This window comes from Topomyia yanbarensis, chromosome 2 (assembly GCF_030247195.1).
Source record: "Topomyia yanbarensis strain Yona2022 chromosome 2, ASM3024719v1, whole genome shotgun sequence".
NCBI classification, from domain to species: Eukaryota; Metazoa; Arthropoda; class Insecta; order Diptera; family Culicidae; genus Topomyia; species Topomyia yanbarensis.
The window spans coordinates 104593680-104618292 of record NC_080671.1 but is presented as its reverse complement, the minus strand read 5'-3'; positions in this window follow the sequence as shown (position 1 = coordinate 104618292).

Here is a 24613-nt window from a genome sequence, read left to right as displayed (position 1 = left end):
TTCAGAGAAGAGTGGTAGAAAATGATTTGTGCTCAGATTGATTTGCGATGATCGTTGACCAGGGCGATGATGTGCGCTCAAGAGGATGACATGGCGTCATATTGGCGTAGTCAACATACAAAACTTTGTAACAAAATAACGAAATTTGTCTACAAACGGGAAGCACTTTAGTTTCGATCAAATTAGAGAAAGTGTGCATTGTTTTCTATTGTATACTGCTATTTATTGATGACATTTCAAGCGATTGTCAAACTGACCATTGATCGGTTGAAAAACGATGTTACCTATTGAGTTCTACAAGATGACGACACGAATGAGCTTATGATGAATGAAGTTCATGTTCGACAATTCTCGGTGGTTTGTTTACTTTGTCAATTGCGTGAGTGCGAGTGCAACGGGTGCTCATCTGTTACATTCGAACTCACGTAACTCCCATGTAAACAAACCATCGAGAATTGTCAAAGAAAGTTCATCCGGCTCATTTTGTAGGGTTATGTAATACCTAATTGTCAAACTCTGTATGTAGAGATAGGGATGCCAATTACCTGTGTGCGCTGGATTCGCATGTTCGGGAAATAATACAAACTGAAATGAGTAACTGCCAGTGCGGCTTGAAAGTGCAAAACCATGTAATCACTGCCCTTATAGTTTATGATACTTTAAACTTAAATACTTTTACTGCGAAATACTGATATGATATCACCTGAAAGTATTGTTGATATGAGGAATGCCAGAAATGATTGGCGGACGGCTTCTATCAGACAAATGTTGAAATTTGTTAGCCCAATGTTCCCATATAGGTAACTTTCTCCTGCGTATAGTGCGCTAGAAAAAATATTAATCATTATTAACATTTATGAACCTATCTAGTGGCTACAACTCGCATATCGCTGGTAAATTCAGGGTTGAGAGAACGCTGAAAGCTCAACATAAAATCAACACATAATCATCACCCACACCCCATCAATTTGATGATGCTATAAACTGTTCTCTCCAATATGCAACATGTGATCAGTAGAGAGGCGAAATGGAAACAGGTCCTTGAGCGTGTATTAGTATTTACAAAGCGCACATGTATCCGAGTGGAGATGTCCTTTACATGTGTATTAGTGCGGTGTCATTTCAATACTAATACTGCGATATCGTTAAATTCACTAATACATTCCCAACTGTGGGTTTGTGTAACTTTCTGTGGTGTAATCGCCATTTAATGCATTTTTGTCCCGGATCAATATCGCTTTCTATGCATTATACCAGTTACAATGCAAAATTCTCATTAGAATCATGCTAATTCGCATGTAATTCATACGGTTCGCGTGTATAAATCGGTACCGCAGAGGCTAAAAACTATTGAAATGGTCACCAAATTACTTCGATTCGCACGTCAAGATCACCGATTGCCAATCAAACATTCTTTGGATATATGGTCCATTATCGACGATTCTAGAAGTCCCGGATTCCGGGCATATTCCACAATTTAAGTCACATCGGTTCTTAGGTGATGACTGTGAACCGATGTTCTCAAACCAAGTCTCAAATGAAAGGCAACATTTGCGGTAGAGTATTGTGTCGACACTCAGTACCCCCCCCCCTTGCCCTCACACCACCCTCCTTCATTGAACTCATGTTGATTAAGTTAATTAAATATTAGGGGAACCCGGGGCTAGTTGGTGGTTGGGGTAAGTTGGCGGAATCCCTTTGTCTTCGTTTCTATTAGACATTTAGCGCTGCTTCTCATTGTGTTCCTCAAGTTATGTGAAACCTATTATCCAATGTGTTTTTGGTAAAAAACATTTTGTTTTGTAAAAGTTGTGGGCGATATTGTGTTTTTGGGCATACCAAGTAAATTTTTAAAACTTTAAACACTTTGTGTTATTTAGGGTATTTCAAATCCGTAGTAGATATTAAAATATATATTAAATCTACCCATTATTTAAAGTTATTTTTAAATAGTTTTTTGTAAAATATGCGGCTGGAGTAAGTTGGCGGTGACGCACACGGGGCAAGTTGGCGCTACTATTTACAGTGCAAATATAGTCATCAAATATTTTTATTTTTTGGAATTTACTCCCAAGTAAAACTTTGTATATCTCGTCAATGCAGGGGATATTTACTTCGGACAATCGCCTGAAGAATTTCGAAAATATGCTTTTGAATATGGGATACGCGTCAAAGTAAAATGCCGGGGTATTGAGACTGAAATGTATTGACAATTGTCGGTTAATGAAGAATTTCGCGCCAAATCGTATTCAGAGTTGGCAGCACCCTCTCATATTTTAATGACTTTCTGTACATGAAGACTTTGTCATAAAAAGCCACTTTGCATATTTTGTTTTTTTCCAAAAATGATCTAGACTGTCTTTTGAAAAGAGCCAAACATTTTTTACCCATTTTTTTCAAATGGCTATAGTCTAAAAATGTTGTAGGAGTGATTTTCACAAAATTAGTCAAATAAAAATATTGAAAAAATTCTTCCTTGACTCCTACACTGCAAAAAAATCGATTTTAAAAATTTAAAGTCGGTTTACAAAAAACCCATTTTAAGTTTGGATGAAATTTTGTTCCAAGATAGATAATTATGTTCCCTTCCTACTGTCAAAAATTCAATTCAAAAAATTAATTCCAGTTCAAGTCAACTTTTAAAGAAAAACAGTTATTAGAAAAAAACTTTTCCTTGTTGAAACTGAATTTTTTCTTCAGTGAATTTTTATCGAAAACTAAACCATTGAAAGTCATAATCATTTCAGAATCCAATAAAACTCAGTTTGTGAGAAGATATTGTCTAATTTAGCAACTAAGCATATTTTATTAAGGGGTAAACTACTTTTTCATTTTTCATGAAATAGATTTTTTTATTACTTTATCTAAAAGTACAACTCCATGAGAATGTTTTCTCAAATTTTTATAAAGATCCGAGAAATAGATCGAAAGTTACAGCACTTCCAAGCGCGCTTCGTCTACCAAGAGCAGTGGCAATTTGAAATTTTAAACTCGATTACCTCGAAATGTCGTTTTACTAAAAATGGTTTTTTCCGTGACCACGATTGCCGAAAAATTACGCAAACAATTTTATTAATATTTTTTAATTGATCGTAATTAATTTTTCTCGTGCTTAAACGATTCCTTTTTTATTCACAAATTTTTGTTTCATGCATAAGAATTTTTTGATACAATTTTTAGAGCTTAAAAAGCGATTTTTTACTAAAAACGTTCTCGAATGCAGGAAAAAATATTAATTATTCAACTAATCGTTGAGGTACGAGGAATACTCATATACTAATGGAATTTTTCGAGTTTTGGGATTTTAGATGATCTATTGGTCTCCAATCGTGATCACCGCAAACCTCTTAAATAAAAAAGCGTTTCGGGGAAAAAGCCATAACTCCGCCAATTATCAATTTATTTTTATAAACTTATGCTTGTTTATTTTACTGAAAAATGTACTACCAAAATATTATAAGTTTGATGTATGTTTTAATTGCCGCAAGGTTCTGCTGTATCGATTTTGTTGGCTATTTTCGGCAAATTTGAGACCGGCGTCGGCGGTAAAACATGATGATGAGTTATGTTCTACCATAGACCATGCGGTAGACTTGGGTGCAACGCTCAACTCCTACTCTGCAGAAGGCAAAGAATTCTTCACATTTCCTATCGATCATGCCCATATGAGCCTGCCTAGTTGTAGTTTTCCGTTCTAAGTTTATAACTGATTCGCTCTAGAATTCCTATCCGTCTTTCAATTTCATTGCTTTCGTTTCTCTTAGTCTCAAATTTGCCGAAAATAGCCAACAAAATCGATACAAGTTTGATGTAATGAAATCATTGTTTTAATCCTTTACGTAAATTCAAACTTATGCTTGTTTTATTTTTAGTTCATCTTCTGAATTAGAATACTTTTTCGTCTCTACTTTGCCCCCAGGAATATGCACAAAACTGTGGAATTTTTGAGTTTCAGATATTATTTTGGCGTTATTATACAACTCTTAGAGTGCTTCTGACATTTTATTGTACTGTTCAGTGAATATGTAGCAGAAAATTAATTTTGTGATATTTTTATCAGTTTGTTCAACTGCCCAGTTATACAACTCTCGGGGACTTGTTATGGTATTTCCATAGTCGCGAGCAAGACTGGCTCTTTTTGCCATTCGCTTGACAGTGCCACCAATAGCATCCTTTTCCATGGGATGCTACAACAAAATGCCATTCTGCGCTTAACTCATACTTTGACTGGAATCTACACAAGCTTGCAAAGACATAAAATAAATTTTAAAAAAGTTTGTCAATTGTTTCATCAAATTTATCAGTTTTGAGAGGAACAAATGAACTGCAGTCTTCAAGTCTTCCAGTCTTCCAGTCTTACAGTCTTCATTCAACGAATTAGGTATATATTCATAACAATATACTAAATTCATTACTGATACTTTTAGCATGTACCAGGCAACTAGCAGTTGGGAAAATGGATTCTGAGATGATTATGACTTTCATTGGTTTAGTTTTCGATAAAAATACACTGAAAAAAAGTTCAGTTCAAACAAGGAAAAGTTTTTGTCAAATAACTTTTTTTCCTTGAAAGTGCCCAACTTGAACCCTTTGTAAACAAATTACTCCAGTTGCATTAATTTTTCGTTTCCTCTGATAGAACCTTCTCTTTTCACGGATACTTAAGCCCGCCTCATAGTGTTGACTAATGGGAAGGTATATTCGACAACCGACATACTCAGGCTCGATGGAGGTCGATATGTACAATAGGCTTCTTCTCGATATAAATTATATGCATCTAATACAATTGATCCCCGAATGGTGTACTTCAGGACGAAAGATAAGATATTTAACATCATCGATTTATGCATGATCTAACCAAACAACACTCGGCCGTGTACGAAGAAGTATCTTGTATACGTACCCACTCGGTAAGTAGAGATTGATGGTGTAGTCTCCGACAGGGGCCTCAGTTGCGAAGTATGGGGTTGGCTCCTTCAAGAACCCTTTGGTTCAGTGAGTGAAAATTCTGGTTTGCAAACAATTGCGTTCAACTAAAATCGAGGAGTATAAGAAAACAACTTATTTTCCATCAGACTGTCTCTCGTAGGATCTGTTCCCCAAACTTTGTTTTTTTAACTGCATTCGTTTGTTGGGTTCAATTTTCACTTACTAACAATAACATATGTATTTGCATAAATATCTGAAGAACAAAAAATGTTCATTACGGTAAAAATTTAAAGATTGAATTCATTAATTTTAGCAAACGATTTTTAAATATATTTCCAATCAATCTGATGATTTGGAACCCTTTGCGTCTAACCAATAAAATCATTTTATCGCGCAAGCTATAGCCATATTACACTCGTGACTAAAAAGGCGTCTTCTTTTCTTAACCTGAAATTTAGAATGTTCGTATATCATTTCATTGTTTCCATTTTCTTATTTGGATCCTACAATTGGTGCTAAGACAAAACTGCACAGGCCATTTTAACAACGAATCTCATAAGCTTGTGGCTTACGCGACAATTGAGTTTATCGCCATGCCGTAGGGTGCCCCAAGCCGCCACCCAATTGGGATTAAGATATTATTTGTCCTTTTTTCGTTTTTTATTTCGACTATGTTAGTCACATTTTCTTTTTTACATTTTAACGACATTTAATTAGCTAAAGATTACTAGGGTAGGGAAAGTTATGAAAATTAGAGCCATAGTACTCAAGTGATAGCAAGGATGTGAAGTAAACAGATCGGAAAACTAGAAGTGGCAGGGTCATTAGAACAGGCTTAATATAGGACGGGCTTAATCTTTGTCTTCTATTAATGAGGGTCGACCTCATTAACAGAAGACAAAGATTACGCCCGTACGATATTAAGCCTGTTCTAATGACCCTGCCACTTCTAGTTTTCCGATCTGTTTACTTCACATCCTTGCTCTCACTTGAGTACTATGGCTCTAATTTTCATAGCTTTCCCTACCCAGTAATCTCTAGCTAATTGAATGTCGTTAAAATGTAAAAAAGATATTATTTGTCTGTATCATAACACCATTCACAGCCCGACAGACCGGAACCATACATTTCAACAATTGAAGCTCGACCAGGCGGGGGTGTTCGATATTATGCGGAGAATTCAATTTACTTAGGTAAAAACTATTTTTTCTTCACTGGGAAGAAAATTGTTTTGTTGTGATTTGTGTTTCTTATCTAACCCTTAGACCTGCGTGACGTCCCGCTAGAAAAGGAGTTCTGATTAGGTTGATAAGAATTAATGAAATCGCAACATGGTTTGGCTTAGCAACAGTGCATATTGCATTGACCAGTACCGTCTTTACGCATGGGCACACTGGGCCAGGGCCAGGGGCCCCGGGATTTTGAGGGCCCCGTTCTTAGGATGAATATAAAATCCTTCTGTAGACCAGTGTTGGGAAAATCGTTATCGTTAAAAGTTCATTTCATATTCATTCATGAAAAAATCTCTTCGCGAACTTTGCTAAAAAAACGCTTTTAATCCACCTAACAGTGTGATGAGACATTTCTTATAACTCTCTATCACTCTCTTCGAATATTACATCGTTTGAGAACATATAGAACTTGATGCTTCGCGATGTTTTTGATAACACATACTACATGGGATAGATCTCAAACCAAATCAATGGGAAAGCGAAAAAATGACCCATAAACTAGACATACAAACGAATTATTGCTAATGCTCTGTTAATAAAATATCTAAATTCTTCAATCAATACATTGTAGTGGGAAAACTGAATTTTCCTGAAGGGGTTATATATTGTACTGAGCCAAAAAAATCGATTCTTTTTAATCGACTTGAAGTTTATACTTTACTCAAATTTCCAACGTGACTGAGAACTAAGAAATCAACACTTTTTCTTGAGAAAAGCGATACTAGCATTGACACCATTCAAAGAAAATCAACAGTGAATATTTCCAGACTTGGTTTTATTTCCTTTTTAAGAACTATTGTATTTTTTACATCCTAGATTGCATGATTCAGTGATCGAAATCCAAAACTTCATGAAGTATTTAAAATTATTAAATTAAAATTTGTTTTGCTATTGAAATTGACAAAATGATAGTATCGCCCCTTTGACGATTGTTTACTTTTTCGGTCCCACTTATCAGCATTGAAGTATCGCCCTTACGTTTTTTTACAATACCAATTTTACAATTGGTGGGGGTTTGGTGAAAATCGATCTTACTGTCCAAACGGCATAATTCCGAAACCGTAATATTTGAAGTTTTAAAATTATGCAGAATTAATTTTTCAGGCAATAATAACAGAGTTCGTGTCTTTAGCGAATTTGTTGAGACTTTATTGTAGTCGTGAATATTAACCTGAGAAAAGTCACCATAAATACTTCTTGGACGATATACCGTCAAAATTATTTTATCAAATGATGCGCTGTTTAACGTTTGTAAAACTCATCGAAGATACTAAACCTCCGAAATTGGCGGTTTCAAAATGATGCTATCTTGACCTTAAATTACTGTTTTTGAATGTTTTACCTATACATATAATTGGTCATACAACAAAAATCAAATGCTCATCAAAATCGATCAGAACCTGCTAGAGTCGAATGGAAAGCGTCATTTTTCATAAATTTCTCTCTACATTCGGAAATTGTTATCCTCGTTATTAATCATATTACGTTTTCGTCTCAACTCGACGCATTCCCAACATAAAAACCTGTTTTAATCCACCTGATGGTGCAATTGTGCTTGTCTCATTTATCCAGACTACGATTCCATGGCTGGTTATGTTCAATACAATGGTGGAAATGAATATTACATGTTCAGTACGATTTGCACATACATACAACGGATCGACAGCCACGATCTTGAGATACTATGTGATACTGAAACATCGCTTGAAACCAGCGGCGGATCAAGGAGAAAGATCCGGGAGATCCAGGTCCTGCCGAAAATTTTCAACTTGTTAAGAAATTTTAAACTAGTTTTAATTTTAAAGTAGCAACCCCTCATTGCATACTCCCTCCGGGCCGGTATGATTGACGATTTTTAGAGTGATTGCATAACCTTTCTATATGAGAAAGGCAAAAATGTACCAAAGTCCAAAAAATCAATTTTTGTCAAACAGCTCAATGTTTCATGCATTTTAAAGTCATTTGGCATCAAAAATACAAATTTGATTTTGAAAATTTTTCATTTCAGTTTATATGGGAATTTGCTGTGTGATTGCACTCTTCAACTCGTAACTCCGGAACCGGAAGTCCCATCAATTAAAAAATCAATAGCTGCCGATGGGAAGGTTGTAGCTTTCATTTGAGACTAACTTTGTGCAAATCGGTCCAGCCATCTCTGAGAAACAGAGGTCACATTTTTTCCACATACACACACAGACATTTTCCGATCTCGACGAACTCAGTCGATTGGCATATGACACTCGGCTCTCCGGGTCGGGATTAGATTGACGAATTTTAGAGTGAATGAGAAAGGCAAAAACATTTTTAGCAAATGTTGAAAGTTATGCATCTTTTTGGTGAGCTGTTCTATGTTTCATAGACGTTAAATCAATTTTAACTTCGCTTCCTATTAAATAAAGACCTTTATTACAGTACATCTCTACAAAAACGAGCTCAATTTGAAAATAAATCTGAGGATTATGATTGATTACAGAACTCTGGAATTTTCTATTGGAATGTTTTCAGGCAGGAATTTGATATTGATGCAATTAGACAACTGTGAAATCAAGACCAATAGATCAGTTACATATCAGGATCACATTCCGACAATTTATCAAAAGTCCTCATGATGTTTACAACAACAGGTTATCAATCCACGGATCAGATAATTGTTATTGTAAAATTGAATTAAATCAGTCTGCATCAATAAATTTTCAACTTCAATCCAATATTTTTTTTGGGTGTGGTGGAGGGGGGGGGGTTGTATGGTGTTAAACCCCAAAAGCTTCTCTTGGCTACGCCGTTGCTTGTAGTTATTTATTTCGCTTTTCATTTTCCGATATGTTTCAGATCGATCCGATGGTCATAAGTTAGAAAAATTGCAGTCAGAAGGTTCGCACAAATGAACATTTTTGCACTGATAAGTTATCAAGTTCCTTCCAGACAACTTGGAAGTGTTCGGTGATTATTTCTAGCGGTTGTAGATAGAAAAATGAAATACAAAATTCGTTTTATCGTAATAATGTTTGGCTTATTTCAACGGATTATTACTATATTGAACAATAAATAGGCGACAAAGAGTAATCCACAAACAACAATCCATAACTTTTAAAGTATTCAAAATAGATATTTAAAGTCTTCAGCAAAGTTATTCGCAAAAGTAAGAGCTACAAATTTGCTGAAGACGTCATTTCGATATAATCACTTCCAAGAAAATTTGTGAAAATATCTCACTCATAGGGGAATTAATCAGCAAAAGCACAATACCAAAAGAAAGGGCATATTACCTCCATTAAATTCTCCGAAGATACTATTTACGTAAAATAAGCCGTTTTGGCGTTAATAATAGATTACATGTTTTTGGTCATATTTCTGGCAATGGGAAATGATAAAAACCTTTCGTCCGCAATTAATTATAAACATCTCTTTTGATAATAGTCCTATCTATAGCTTGTTCGAAAGGTATTCGTTAAAGCTGTCTAAAAACATATAAATTGTTAATCTATATTGTCAATTTCGGCAGATAATTCAAAAAAACTGCAAAAAACGCCATTTTTACGCATTCAAACATTCATATCTTGGAAACTAAAAATCAGAATCAAAAACAAATTAATAGCGTTCATACTGTTTTTTAGTTCTTTCATTTAAAATTGGTTTGGATAAGATCGGTTCAGCCATTGCTGAGAAACACGAATGAGAATTTGTCCGTTACATACACACACACACAGACACACACACACACACACACACACACACACACACACACACACACACACACAGACATTGACCCAAATCGTCGAGCTGAGTCGATTGGTATATAAGACTCGGCCCTCCGGGCCTCGGAAAAAATCTTGAAAGTTTGAGCGAATTCTATACATTTCTTTTATAAGAAATGTAAAACATCGGCAGTATGAAACATCGTCTCCGAATAATTCATGTCCGAACAAAGGTTCTATTATTCAAAACATCGAAATTCACTAGCGAACTTTTGCTTGGATGACACACGAAACGAATTTTCGCTCCCATAAAACATCGCAAAAGAAACATTCGGAAGTGAATTTTGGTATCAATGACTCGTTGAATTAAAGCTTGCGTGTTGACAATATCGCATAGGATAAAATTTTCATTGATAGAGCCATGGAAGGATTAAAAAGAAACACCAAATATTTATTTCAGCCCAAAACACCACACCACAAGATCTACAGTAAAATGTATTTTTTTTTGGCAATCATCAGTGAAAATATACCTGGTCTACAAATACAAATGAAAATGAACAGCAACTTTTACTACCGGAAATTTCTTACTAGTATATGGGGATAATTTCTCGTTTTTCGGTGCATCCAAGTCACCGTGTTATTGGTCGTTGTCAAAACAGTTTTAGTTGAGGTTCAGTTTTTCACTTCGTACGCGTGTAGCAGAATAAAATGAAATTTAATTGTAATGCAGAGGCAGATGCAAATTGGAAAGAACGTCGAACCGAGGACCAAGAAACAGTTCAAGCGCGGGTTTTAGTTTTCTGCCCTACTCGAAGCATTTTAAAATCTTCTCGCATTGATTTACCATTTTTGCGAGAAAAAAACTTGAAAATACGAAATCACTGGTACGTTAATTAATGTGGCGTTAACAGTTGTCATATGTCGTTCTTTTTTGCTTTTTTCAGCCACGAAAATATATTTCAAGTAAAATGAATGAATTCAAGATATGTCTCAAGAAAATCTGATTAATCATGAACACGTACTCGAGTGTGGATGTAACACCTCCTATTCTCATTCGACATTGAATAGCATACCATAATACCCGCCGAGTCGGTTATTGGCCTGTGCTTTTGTGAGGACTCCTCTGAAATACATCTGTCTACCACGCCGACCGCCACGATTTCAAATCCTGAATTTATTGTCGATCTTATTCGCCATTGAATCTGTGCGTGGAACCAAACTAGCAAATATTTCTTGGAACCAAACGAGCAAATTTGTCTTGTTCGACTAATTTTCGGACGATAAGTAAATCAGTATAGAGTTGGTTATGTTAGTTATGCTAATTTAGCATAAAAAAGGTTTCAGGACAGTTGCAGTGGTTTATGTTGAAAATATGTAGTCCATGGCATCGGAGCTTGCTCTAAGTGATTCGTCAACGTCATCCCCACATGCGCCAATCCCAGTCCTCCTACATCTGGCGCAGATGGCATCGCTCCCTTGTCCAAGGGTGTAGGGACATTTGGGTGCGGTTAGCGAATTCGGCAAGCCGATATGTGAGAATGTTAGAATTAGTTCCGATGTTTTGTACGCAATTGTCTACATAACCCACTGTAGAGGTTGTAGTAACAGTAAGAAGGTTTTAGTACGAATAGTAACTTTCAGGGTAAAAACAATGACGATTAGCAAAAACAAATACGAATAATTTCAGAATAATTTTATTGATAAATTCAAAAATGCAAAAGACAAATGTAGTTTTGCACAAAACAAAAAACAAAATCAGTTGAATCTAAATTATAACTGATAAAAATATTATTTAAATTTCACAAATTAACATTACGCATCACTTTCTTCCTCTATATTGAGAGATTGGGCGACTTTTGTCAACAAATCGGGGTTTAGTTTCAAAACCATTAAGTCCTGAATACTTTTGTCGTTCAGGCGTTGCCGATGATCAGTTAGTATCAATTTCAAGGCGCTGAAGGCACGTTCTACTGTTACTTGCGTTGAAGGTGCTGATAAAATTGCAACAGCAAGGCGAAACATTTCTGGGTGTCTGGTTTGCCGATCAATCCAGTACCGAAGCACGTCGAAACGTTTCAGAGTTGAAGTTGTTTGTGAGCTGGATGATGTGGATGTTGAAGGACTGGACTCGGTAGAGTGAAGATTTCGAACATATTGTTCAGATGGTGGCATCGTTATAGGAACTTTTTTTTGAAACTCAAGCTCTTTAACAAGCTTAAGTAAACGGGTTTCAGTTGGTTCCTCGGGTAAATTCTCCTGGGACGTATCCTTGCCAAAATAGTTTTCAAGATACGTCTCAAGAAAATCCGATTCGTCATGAACTGGTACTGACTGACTGCTAATTTCTTTTCCTTCGATTCTATCCAAACGGCTCCACATATTTAGGAGATAAGTCTAAAAATGGATATAGTTTTATAATATGTATTTTAATAGACTATGTATATTTTACCTGTACTTGATCCTTATCATAGACAGATAGACGATTCGAACCAAGATAATTAAACCGAGGATCCATATATAAGCAACATTTGAACTGAATTGTGTCAGTAAGCGTTTTAAGCCGTGTATCCATCGTTATAAGCAGCTTTTGAGCTAGATTGTTTTCTGGAATGGCATTCAATCTTGCTTGACAAATCAACCATTCACAAAAAAATTCCGACAATGGCACATGTTCTCGCTGCAAACTAACAGTAAGGAAAAACACGGGTTGCAGGGCATCGCAGTAAAGGTCCACAAATTTCCAATGTTTGGAAAATGCTAAAAAAAGAATATTATTACATTTTTAATGTACAACCTTAGAATTAGAAAAAGTGTTACCCATTTCACTAAATCTATTTTCTAGAGAGAGATAGAATGACTTTTGATCGCATAGTGATTTGAGCATTATGTAAACCGAGTTCCAACGTGTAATGTTTGCTATGGGAGCCAAGTGCGCTTTGTGTGAAATGAACTGCTCTCGATACTTGCCCTGGCGTGTCGATTTCACCAATTTCTTTACAGTATTTATTCTTTTGGTGCATTATTTCAGAACGTCCCAAACTGCTAGTTGGCAAGTATGAGCCGCGCATCTGGTGCTTCCTACCGCATAAGGCTCTACCTTCTCGGAAGTTTCGTCGTCGGACTCCTCGGTGTCTGACCCGCTGCCAAACCCTACAATACTTTCGTTATCCAATTCATCGTCTATTGCCTCGTCGATGGCCATGAAATCTAACAAACGATTAGGGTTAGAGTTGTCCAAAATTGCTTCGACAGCCTGTAACTCTGTTTTTAGGAGAGGTTCCGAGTCGGTCCACATGTTCTCCGACATATGTGCTTGCAGCCGTTTCACCGAAGCAACCATGTTCGCTCCATTATCATGTGCAATGGTAAACAGTTGATCAGAGCTGATTCTGTATTTTCGCATCGCTTCTTCTTGCAAAGCTTGTTGCAGGTTATCTGCAGTTTGGCTAACCGTCATCTCTTTGATTACTGAAAGATATAAAAAAAAACTCAATAATGTTGCATGATTCATACAATCATGAAATTCAATATTACCCAAAGAACGGCAGACAACTCGACCGTCCAAGAAAAACTGTGCATTTACACCGAAGGAATGGTGGTTTCTCCGGGAAGCACTATCTATTTTCAAGTTCACGATATGACCTTCCATCTCTTTAGCGATAATCTCTCGTACGCACAATGCTCCGCGGCTTAAAAGATCCGATAACTTTTTTCTGTTCATCGGTAAGCCTACAGCACCCCAAAGAGGTTTCATGAGTGTTTGGAATCCTATCCACTCAGGAAAACTCAACGGCAATGCATTAGCAGTTGCAAGTTGCATAGTTCCAAGAATTACTGCTGCTCGATCGGTTTCAACGACGACCTTGTTTTTAGATTTTTTCGGCTGTGCAGGAAGAGACAACTGAAGCATACCTAACTTGGTTGGATGTTTTGTTCTGATATGCCTAAGAAAGTTTCCGTGATTTAATTTTCCTCTCTGCACGTAGTCGCACGTATCACTAACATTGCATAGGAAGTTCTCATTTTCTATTCGCACAGCCTTTTCTATTTTTGATTTTTGAGTATTTTTCTCCTCCATTACTTTGAATGTTTTTCAGTTTTTAACATTTAACTCACTATAATATGCTTCGATTTTTGATACTTTCCACCGGAATACGTATGATCGTTTGTCGAAAGCTACGTGGTTGCGATGAAATGCGATGTTTATTAAAAAGAAGAAGTAGGTTTTTTAAAATATTTTACCAGCGTTGCCAAGCGATAAGATTTGGTATTTTTTTATAAAAGCATGAGAGCAGGAATAGTATTTGACAAAATTGATTTATAGGTACATACATCATTTGCACATACGACTCGCAGTACTCATTGAACGAACGAAACTTTGCTTTTTAATATTCACATTATTTCCAAAAAAATGGAAACCATATAAAAAGAAAAGTGTCTTTCCATATATAAACTTGCCTACAAAATATTAGTCGATTGCTCAGGAAATTAAAATGGAAGGCAATGCTTCATCGAAGACAAAAGAAACGAAGAGGTGGTGTTTCCATTTGATAGCATTTTATTTATTAGTTTACTGATCCCTGAACAACGTTTGTAAATTCAAATACTTTAATAAATATTGAATCTGAATGTTTAATGATCGTGTATTTTGAAAAAAAATGCTTCAAAATGTAAACAAAAGTTATATCATAAAAATAATCTATGCATATCTTGTATGCAAATCGTTTGTTTACATTTTACACAAAATTTTTGAAAGTCCACCAGTTAGTTATAAATATAATTCAAAATATGTATATTTTTAGACCGTATACAGTGTACAATAGTTTTAAATATTATAATCATTTTTAAAATTTTAACTCATTGTTGAATATTACAGAATTCATCTAGCAGCACTGTTATTGACGCACATATGTAGTCAAACGCAATTGCTATCAGAATCATGATACTTATTTTCTAAATAAACATGAATGCAACAAAACCTGAATATATGATAGTAAATAACATGAAGAAAAAAATTCTTATGCAAATATCATTCGAGATGATTTCGGTGGCCGAATTTTTGTTTAGAATATTTTAGGTAGAAAAGTTCAGGAACGAACTTCTCTCATCAAGATTGTTTTCAGTGCAGAATGCTAGGCTGCGAACATCGCATATACAAAAGTTCACTAGCGAACTTTTCGACTGCGATATTTTTCTTGACAACTGTTTTCGTATCAACATCGCCGATGAAAAAGTTCACTTGTGAACATTGATATTTTGAGTTTTTCCCAACACTGCTGTAGACTATATTTCAGTGAAAAGTCGCACTCAATTGTTCAATACATTTTAATGTGTGGGTAACAATAGATTAGTAGCAACTCGGAATCGTACATTGCACTGTATCCCAGGTGATCAAGATGTTTAAGAAGCATCAGAGCAGCAGGAAACGAGGCACTGTATGACTATTCAACCAATTCAAATGTCAATCCAATGTCGATTCAAGTTTCAATTTATGTTTAACAACAGCAATGAAAAGTTTGGTACACCCTCCATACAAAGTTTGGAAGGCACCGGATCTTAGCCAGCCAACAAGAAAATCCTGTTTGGCAAGCTATCTGTGAATGTTGCAAAATATTAATTATATGTCTTCGTTACATCTGAGTCTGTCTACGGACAAACCCACATGGAAGCGTTCAAAAATTGACTTCTCGAGGACTTACGAAGAATCGACATTTTTTGGTGGATTTGGTACAGAACTAATAATGTTGTTTTTGCACTATACTCCGCCCTATCACAACCACTTCAATCCATATTGACTACGTTCATGAAATCCCCCAAAAAAAAAATTAAATGCGCAATTGAAAGTGTACATGTATCAAGCCTAGCTTTATCCTAGATTTGACTAAATGTGCCACTGTAAATGTGCGTGCATTTGGGTATATTTGTAGAATCTTGGACATTTAGTAGCTTCAATATTTTGTCCTCAAAGCATGCTTCACACAAGTAGAACATTCTTGTGCTGTTGAAATGAAATAATATAATTTTTAAAATTCAGTTTTTCCTTGCTAAATTCAAAGCCTCAGTTTATGGACAAATGATCAAAGCATTGAAACGAATTATACAGATGATAGTGATAGATTCGAGTAATTTTTATGTCTCGTTTTGAACGCAATTTTAAACGAACTTTACGTGACAATTGAAGTATTGAACACTTCTAATATTGAATAGTGAAAATTTTAATTGTTGGTGCGCAGAAAAAAAGTTTTTTGGTAGATCCTTGTTTTGTGCGGAAGGCACCATACCCGATCAGAAAGAAATAACAGAATTATTACAGGCTGAGCTACTTTGTTATGATAACAAGTTGTGTTATAACTTTGGTCTCGTTAGTTGTTAAAATAACAGAAAACATAACAGAAAATCTTCTAGTATGTATCAAAAATATAGCAACCTGTGATAGGCTTCTATCAGAATTATAACAAATTTTGTTAGGTTCCCCCACGGCCAATATAGCTTTTATTACCTATTGTATAGTACAAACGAATTTAGCGTGCAAGTCTAAAAATAGAATAGAATAGAAAAATATAACATACATTAAGGCGTTTTTAGCTTGGAAGCAAAAAGCTTCATACAGCAAAAGCTTTTTATAGTTTTGTCAAATGATTGCATACATGCTGGCTGATTGTTATTATGAATATATGACGCTTGTTGTTATTTGTGGATATAGCGATTTGAACCGGGGTATTCTGAGTTTTATGGGGATGTTTTCTGCATGAACCAACGACGTTGCTTTCGACCGATGTTTAATGTTAGCATAATATTCTACGCATTCATCAAGGACAAAACGATTATAGATGCAGAAGATGTTTCCAGAACGCACACATTGAACTTTCCCAAAGCCTAAGGACTGTTTGTTTTCCTTGTATAATACGCTTTGTTTTCATACAGTTTTTCTCACTATTACAGCTGCCTATATTACGATAGACTGAATAGCTTTATAATATCTTTTCAGATTAGAAAGTGGAGCTATTTTTAGATTCTGAATAGTGCGTTTCAGTGCTTCTCTTGTACGTTAACATGATTTACACGATTTTTAGAAATAATGTCGATGCGATATGGTAACATTGAGCGGATAATTTACCTACATTATTTAACGAAGAATACGACAAAAGTTACTTATGATTCCGAATAGATTCAAAGAAACAAATACCAAAGTTTTGAGGCTTGCATTTTGAGATTTCAAGTAAAGTCGCTGTCGGGGTTTTGTTATTGGCATTTTTAATATGAGGAAGATTAAGCAAACCAGTACAATCATCTCACATACAATAAATTCGCAGAAATACAATTATTTACAATAGTTCAATCTATCAACTGCGAATATTATAACAGATAATCATAAAATTCAAGAAATTGTTGAGGATTCTTCGGTGTGACGAATTTTGGAATATTTCATGTTTTCTAAAATACATTTTCTTTTCTAAATTTTATTTAGTTTTAAGGAGGAAATTATTCAATAGTTTTACATTAAAATTTTTAGCTATTTCAGACACTATCTAAAACACATATTTAAATTATAACAGCAAACAATAATACCAGCTGGGATATGTATATATTCAGAGATTTCTAGGCCAATTTGAAATATTGATAGCTTTATGCAGCATTCTTACAAATATTAATCATTCAACAATTTGAACAGGTCGCATTATAACAACGGAATCATTAGTACATATGCGCATTCAAAGTAATTGTTAGTTCATTGTAAATGTCAAACTGTCTTAGGTGGATTGAAAAGATACAACAATCTCAAACTCAACTATTTTTATGCGGGGGTTTAAATAAAAAAATGCAATGCTTTGGTAATTCGGAGAACGCACAAAATCAGATACCCACAAACTGGACAAGTTTCGGTTGTTTATGAAAAACCCGCATAAATTCGAGAAATCGAACTGAAGATCCTCGAAAATCCTCAAAATTCATAACGGTATTGTGGAAATCAGTATATATCAGTTTTTTAAGTTCTGAAAATTCGTTTTCGCAATATGGACAATTAATTAAAAGAAAATTATTTATATAATTATTTGACTAAACTGTAACAAATAGTTTGAAAAATGCTTTTTAATTTGAATCCGCGTTTCTTTATTCCATTTGGAATGCTTGATACTTCATGTATCTTCTTTAAAATAAGTTTTATATGAAAATTATAATCTTTAGAATAGCTTGTTGATAACTCTTTATTCTCTTTATTCCATTTGGAATGCTTGATGCTTCATGTATCTTCTTTAAAATAAGTTTTATATGAAAATTATAATCTTTAGAATAGCTTGTTGATAACTTTACGATTCCAAAACTTTTTGAATAAAGGCTTCAACATTGAAATCATATGCCACATATTCGAAATTGCGTGTCAGACAAGTGTCTCAGAAAATAGGTAATCTTTTAATCAAAATGCAACCAAGTAAGTTAAACACCTTACTTTCAAGTTTTCCGACCACTTGCATCTAAAACTAATCTATTCTCAAAATTGTGGAACTTTGAATATCCATGTGGAAAACGCAAATATAAGGAAATCAATAAAAACTTCCAAAATTTGGTTTAAAAAGTTGAATAAATACGCATAAAAAGAGGCTTCAGCGTATTAGCAAATAGACAGTCATTTGTGTAATATAATTGATTTGTTTATTGGGGCTTTAAATAACTTGTCCTTTGCCCGCTTTACAGTTTACAGTTAGCGTTCAATCATAATTGTGAAAGAATATGTAATATATTATAACATCATCGTTATATGCGTACATTAAAATCATATTAGCAGTTCAATGATATCACCAGAAGATATAATCTTGATATAAGTTTGCTTGCCTTGCTGATTGGGATATCACAAAAATAACACAGCGAGTAATAAATATCAACATGAGATATAAATTTGATAGCTTTCTGTTATGTCGTTCTGATCGGGTACCTAATTTAAAGGTAATTTTTAACGTTTTAGGATTCTCCTCGTCAGAAACTAGCATAATGTTGATGCCAGTTAGATGGTTTTAGTTTCTAACCAATGCCAATTTTTGTGCTAGTCCAGATTAACCATCTAACTGGCACCAAGATGGTACTAGTTACTGATGAGGAGAAACCGAAAAACTAAAAACTAACTAACTAATGTTAATATTCACATTTCTTTTTCATCGGTCCCTTTCCGAACTGGCAAGCGATTCTACCAATTGAGCCCTAAATATCACATCGGTCGGTTTTACTTCTCACACGTAGGGAGATGTAACCAGAGATTTTTCAAATCAAAAGATCTCAACGATTTCTACTGGGAATGAACCCAGACCCACATTCCGGCTTGCCGCTCAGCCACCAGAACAATCTTCAAAACACCAATTTGTTGAGTAGGGATACTATTATTATTACTTGAAATGCTACACCTCCCCGAACCGGTCACAATAATTGAATGCACAACACGTCCGTTGGAATATATAACAAAAATCAACCTCACCAAAAAATTAAATTATTTTAAAGAACCGTAATTCCTATTCCGGTAAAAAGGAATGCGAATAAAATGAATGATTTTCATTCATTCGCGCGCTTGGACTCAAAATAATATCGATTGATTTCAAAGATTCTCAAATTTGGCCACCTGTAAGTAAATTCACAATATTCGATTGAAAGAAAAAATGTTCCTTTTTTTCCAAAGTCGGAATTTGACTCTGTTTAGATTCATCATATCAGGAACATCAAGAAGATATCAAGATCAACACCAAACGAAACAATGTAAATGAACATGTGCAAACTACACTAAGTATTCCCAAAATCATGAATAGCAGTACGCTTCCATTTTGGTTTAATGAACGTTTAACAGACCATGCTCCAACATTCCTCCTTCTTGATGGAGGCACTTTTAATCCTCAAGCAACGTCTTACAACTATGAAGGCCAGATTACATCGTCTAGGAAGACTATAGCGCAGTGAGCCCATTACACTGTACGTCACCTGAGATCGAACTCCCAACACTGCATTTAGTGTGTTTGGCGGTTTGGACATCAGCAACGACACCTAGTTGGGGAAATCTGAAATACTCTTTGTTCTAAATACATTTTGAATACCAACTTTATTTTTTAAATATTTTCAACACGGTTCACTGATTTGGCACAAATTTGGAACAGAGTCGCAGGGTGACGTGGAGTAGAAATAATTCTGTAATGCTGGGAGTCATTTTTTGTTCATCCTACTCTACAGATGTTTACACAGATGTTCAATGATTGGGGCCCCTTAGCGCAATAGAGCCCAGGGGCCCCGCGTAGTCTTAAGACTGCCCTGGCATTGGCTTACTATGCCGTTTTCCAGCATAGCTCAACATATGCCATTTTTCAGCATAGCTTTTTTTGAGTTCCTTTTGTGGTTCCAAATGACTGTGTAAATTTCAGATGCGATTGGGTGCTCCTCGAATCAGCGCATTGTGTTAAAGTTCGTATGGAAAAGACTACATTTTTTCATCTTCAGACCACTATTTTACACATGCTGAAAAACCAATCCAATAAAAAGTTTTTTTTTTAGAATGTTGTTTACAACTTTGCCAAAACTAAAACCTAGGATTTTTTATAAAAATATTATTACGATTTTCAGAAAGATGCATTAGATTTATCGCAAAAATTTATAAATACTGCCAACACTGCAAATGTACACCCAACACCTACGATTCAATCTTAAATATCTCAGAATACGTCCATCACAAAGATTGATGACTCTAGTAAAATTTTCAGAATGATTTTCTGAATCACATAAACTTAGTTGGGGAATCAAAAAACCGATTCAATCTACCCAACAGTGAGATTGAACCATGCTGGTATCATTCATCACATTTTCATTGAATTTACTCAATCATTTGCCATTGGTTGACCATCGATACAAAACACGTCAATAAACCGTCATTTGTTGGAATCTTGATCAGAAAGGATTTCCTGATTCAGTAAAAGTATTTAAATTTCACATTCGATTTAGCCTGTGAATTGTTTTGGGTTCCTTCTTAAAAATTAAATCCTCCTTCTATTTTATTTGTATGACAATTTCAAAACACAGAATGATTCTAAGCGAAGTTTTGGCCATTACAAATTTAAAACAATGCTTCTACTGATACTGGGAATGCTTCCCAATTAGATTTCGTAGAAATAACAGCTTTTTTTAAAAGTGTGTATCACCAAATCTTGGCAATTGATTGAGCAAATCTAAATCACACATGTGATGGATAGTATCTGAGAAGTTCGATCTCGCTGTTAGGTGAATTAAATCGACAATTTTTATCTACTTTAAATATTTTAGCAAATTATTCTGAAAAATTCCATCGCAGAGTATAAGTCTCTACGATGAGCAGGTTCTGAGATATTTATTACTGAAACTTGGCGTTGGTGTTGCATTTGCAGTGTTGTCAGAATTAATAAGATTCTGCAATTAATTTGACCCTTCTACTTTTAAATTCGTAATAACATTTTTATAAAAAGTCTTAGCAAGTTACAGTTTTTGGAAAAGTTGTCAACCACATTCTAGGCCACTCTTTCATTGCATTGGTTCTTCAATTTGAGTGAATTAGCAATCTGTATGAGCGGAAATTCAAAAAAGTACATTTTCCCCTGCTAACTTCCATACAAACTTCAAATGCAATGCGCAAATTCGTGAACCAACCAATCGCTCCCATAATTCACACAATCATTTGGGAACAGAAAATGAACTTGAAGAGTGCACTTTAAAAGATGCAACTTTTATCCGGTGGATCCCGGGAATATATTTTTTCGACAAAAAGTTGAAACTTTGTAAGCCTTCACAGTGTTCATACTCTGCATCTAGCCAACCATTTTCCGCGAATGAAATAATAACGTGAAAATTGAGCAGTAGGCTAACTCGGACATTACTTCGTTAAAAGTTTAAATACCTTTCTGGGTTACTGGACCATGTCCCCCAACATAATCAAACTAAGCAATAACTATAATGTTCATAATAAAAGAAACGCCGAACCAATTCCAAATCCACAACCATTTGAAAGACCATTCTCACTTAAACCATTGCCAGTAGCAACTACCCTGGCAATATGGAACAATCTTTCCACTTCCACGGGCCACCGCAAAACATAATTCGCTCATTATTCGTTTTCATAACGCGCTGCATTCACTCACAGCATCGATTGTTTACATAATGATCGATTCCGTACAGGAACGGATGTTGGCAGGGTCGGCCGCGATGGATGATCCGAAAGATCCGATTTGCGGAGTCGCAAACGAAAGGGAAAAATGCGGTAGAATCTCCAGGCACCGATCGCCGGAGCTCTGAACGTGGAACTCACGTTCGCTCGTGGTCGTGGAGTTTTAATGAAGAGCGCGATCGTTCTTTTTCCTCGCGTTTTGTCGAATCGGTTCTACCAGGGCTTGCGGAGAGCCTAGATCGGAATGGATAATTTTTGCTGAAGATCTATGATAAACCGCACAGAAGTACCTACCTAGCATTCATTTGTGGTAAAAATGCGATAATGTTCCTTCCGCTTGCGCTATTAGTTGTTGGTTTGCTTTATTTTGGGTAAAATCGAGAGTTTAGCTTCCGTTCGTGTGTGCAGAAACTCTCGCCATGTAGCTAATCGCTTTTCGAACGAGAGGAAACATATTCTAATGATTCTTACCTTGCTTTCTCGCCTTAGGGAAACGTAGTTTTTTCCTACGTTTTCCCCGAGTCTCGTATTATTGGATCTTTTCCATTGACGCAGTAGTGGTAGAAAAGATTGTGTAATTTGGCTTAATTCCAAATGCCTTCCTAACTGAGCAGTTTATTAACCTAAGGGAAGAACGGCGGTAGGAATTTAAATTATTATGTACATCAGCAGTACGCACGGCTGCTGGAGCCACCCGCAAGCTAGAGCGTAGTTGTGTTTTGGTAACATTCGCTACCTTCGAGGGTGAAGTTAGTTGAGGAAACGCTTTCATATTATCTGCTTCCTGCTAGCAAGTTATCTTCTCAATTGTAGACAGCTTGAATGACTTTAGCACGTGTATCTTGGGTGAATTAGATATTCTAGCACCTGCCGACTTTCTTGTTTTGGAGGCGTGGACATATAAGGGGTCTTTAAGGGGTTACACCACTGTAGAACACGCAAAAATAGGCACTTTTTGAAAAAAAATTCTTGACGCAACGAAGAGATGAATTGAGATCTTGTTAAATGGGATCTATAACATAACTATAATGAATCACAAAAACATATTTTTTCGAATGATTTCCCCACAAGACGCCGACTGTGCAGTATTGTCCTCCATGCGCGTTTTTTTTTTTTTGGAAGGGGTCCGCGGCCGAAAAACTATCTCCCGTATTTTTGATATAGAGCCAAAAGCTTAAGTTTTACATTTTTACAAAAGAAATGTATAGGATTCGCTTAATCTTTGAAAACTTTTCTGAGGCCCACAGGGCCGAGTCTCATATACCAATCGATTCAGCTCGGGAAAATGTCTGTATGTATGTGTGTGTATTAGACTGGTTGACTTTTAGCTCCATCAGGCTTTACTGATTCCTTTTATGGCCCTTAGTAATTGTGCAAATTTTAGTACCGATCGGTTGCGTCTTCATAGCTTCATCGTTATACAAGTGTAAACTAGGCTTACCACCCACCGCTCCCGTATGGCAGATGCAGTTATTCAAACAGGGTTGCTATGATTAATAATAAAATCCACTTGTTTTGAAGCCATGCTACTTCTTTAGTTGATAACTTTTCTCAGCGAATTTTCACAAACTTACAATGTTCCACGAATGTGTTCCGTAGAAGAATACCATTAGAAATATGTAGTGTTCTCATGAATTGATTGATGAGGTGATTTTTTAAGAATTTATTTTTAATTTAACCGATTTTCCATACTAATTTCCATATAATCTTTCAAATTTTTGGAGGGTCCGTAGACACAACCGATCGGTACCAAAATTTGCACAATTACTAAGGGCCATAAAAGGAATCAGTAAAGCCTGGTGGGGCTAAAAGTCAAAAATTGAACCAGTCTAGTGTGTATGTATATGCACAAATGTCAATTAATTATCTCAGCAATGGCTTAACTAATTTTAATGAAACTAGTTTAAAATGAAGGCCTAACATGACAATTTGACATTATTATTTATGTTTTTCGATATGTTATTAACTTTCTGCGATATGGGTGATTTTGTCAAAATTCAACATGTTTTAAGCAAATTACTTTCGAACGATGCAATTATGTCGCGCTAGGTGTAAAGAAAGCTTATAAAAAATTCTTTCTAACAAGCTATAGATTATCAAAATCAGTTCACGAGCGGCGGAGATTTGTGTTTTTTTAAATTCCTTTCTTGCCAATTTTCAATAACTAAAAATGAGTCCGTATTGCTTTCCTGGTGTTTTAGGGGCAAATCTAAACCGAGTTTGAATAACAAAGTATTCAAACTCATCTGCGTGGTTCATGGAATTCGATTGCGGAAACATTTCGTGAATTTACTCATTAACGAACGAATGTTTCCCGATCAGAATTAAATAACAAGATTATGACAGAATACAATTTTTGTAACATATTGTGTTATAAATTAGGTCTCGTTAGTAGTTAAAATTACAGAAATTTATAACAAGTAACAATGCGAGATATAGTTCTGAAATATTTTTGTTATGTGTTTCTGATCGGGTTCTCAAAAATTAATACCCAAGTTGACTTTAATGACAAAACAATGTGTAAATTCACTTCTAAGTGAAAATTTGTCCAAAGTTGATGTATTTACCCATTGGATCAAACATTGCGTTCAGTCGTG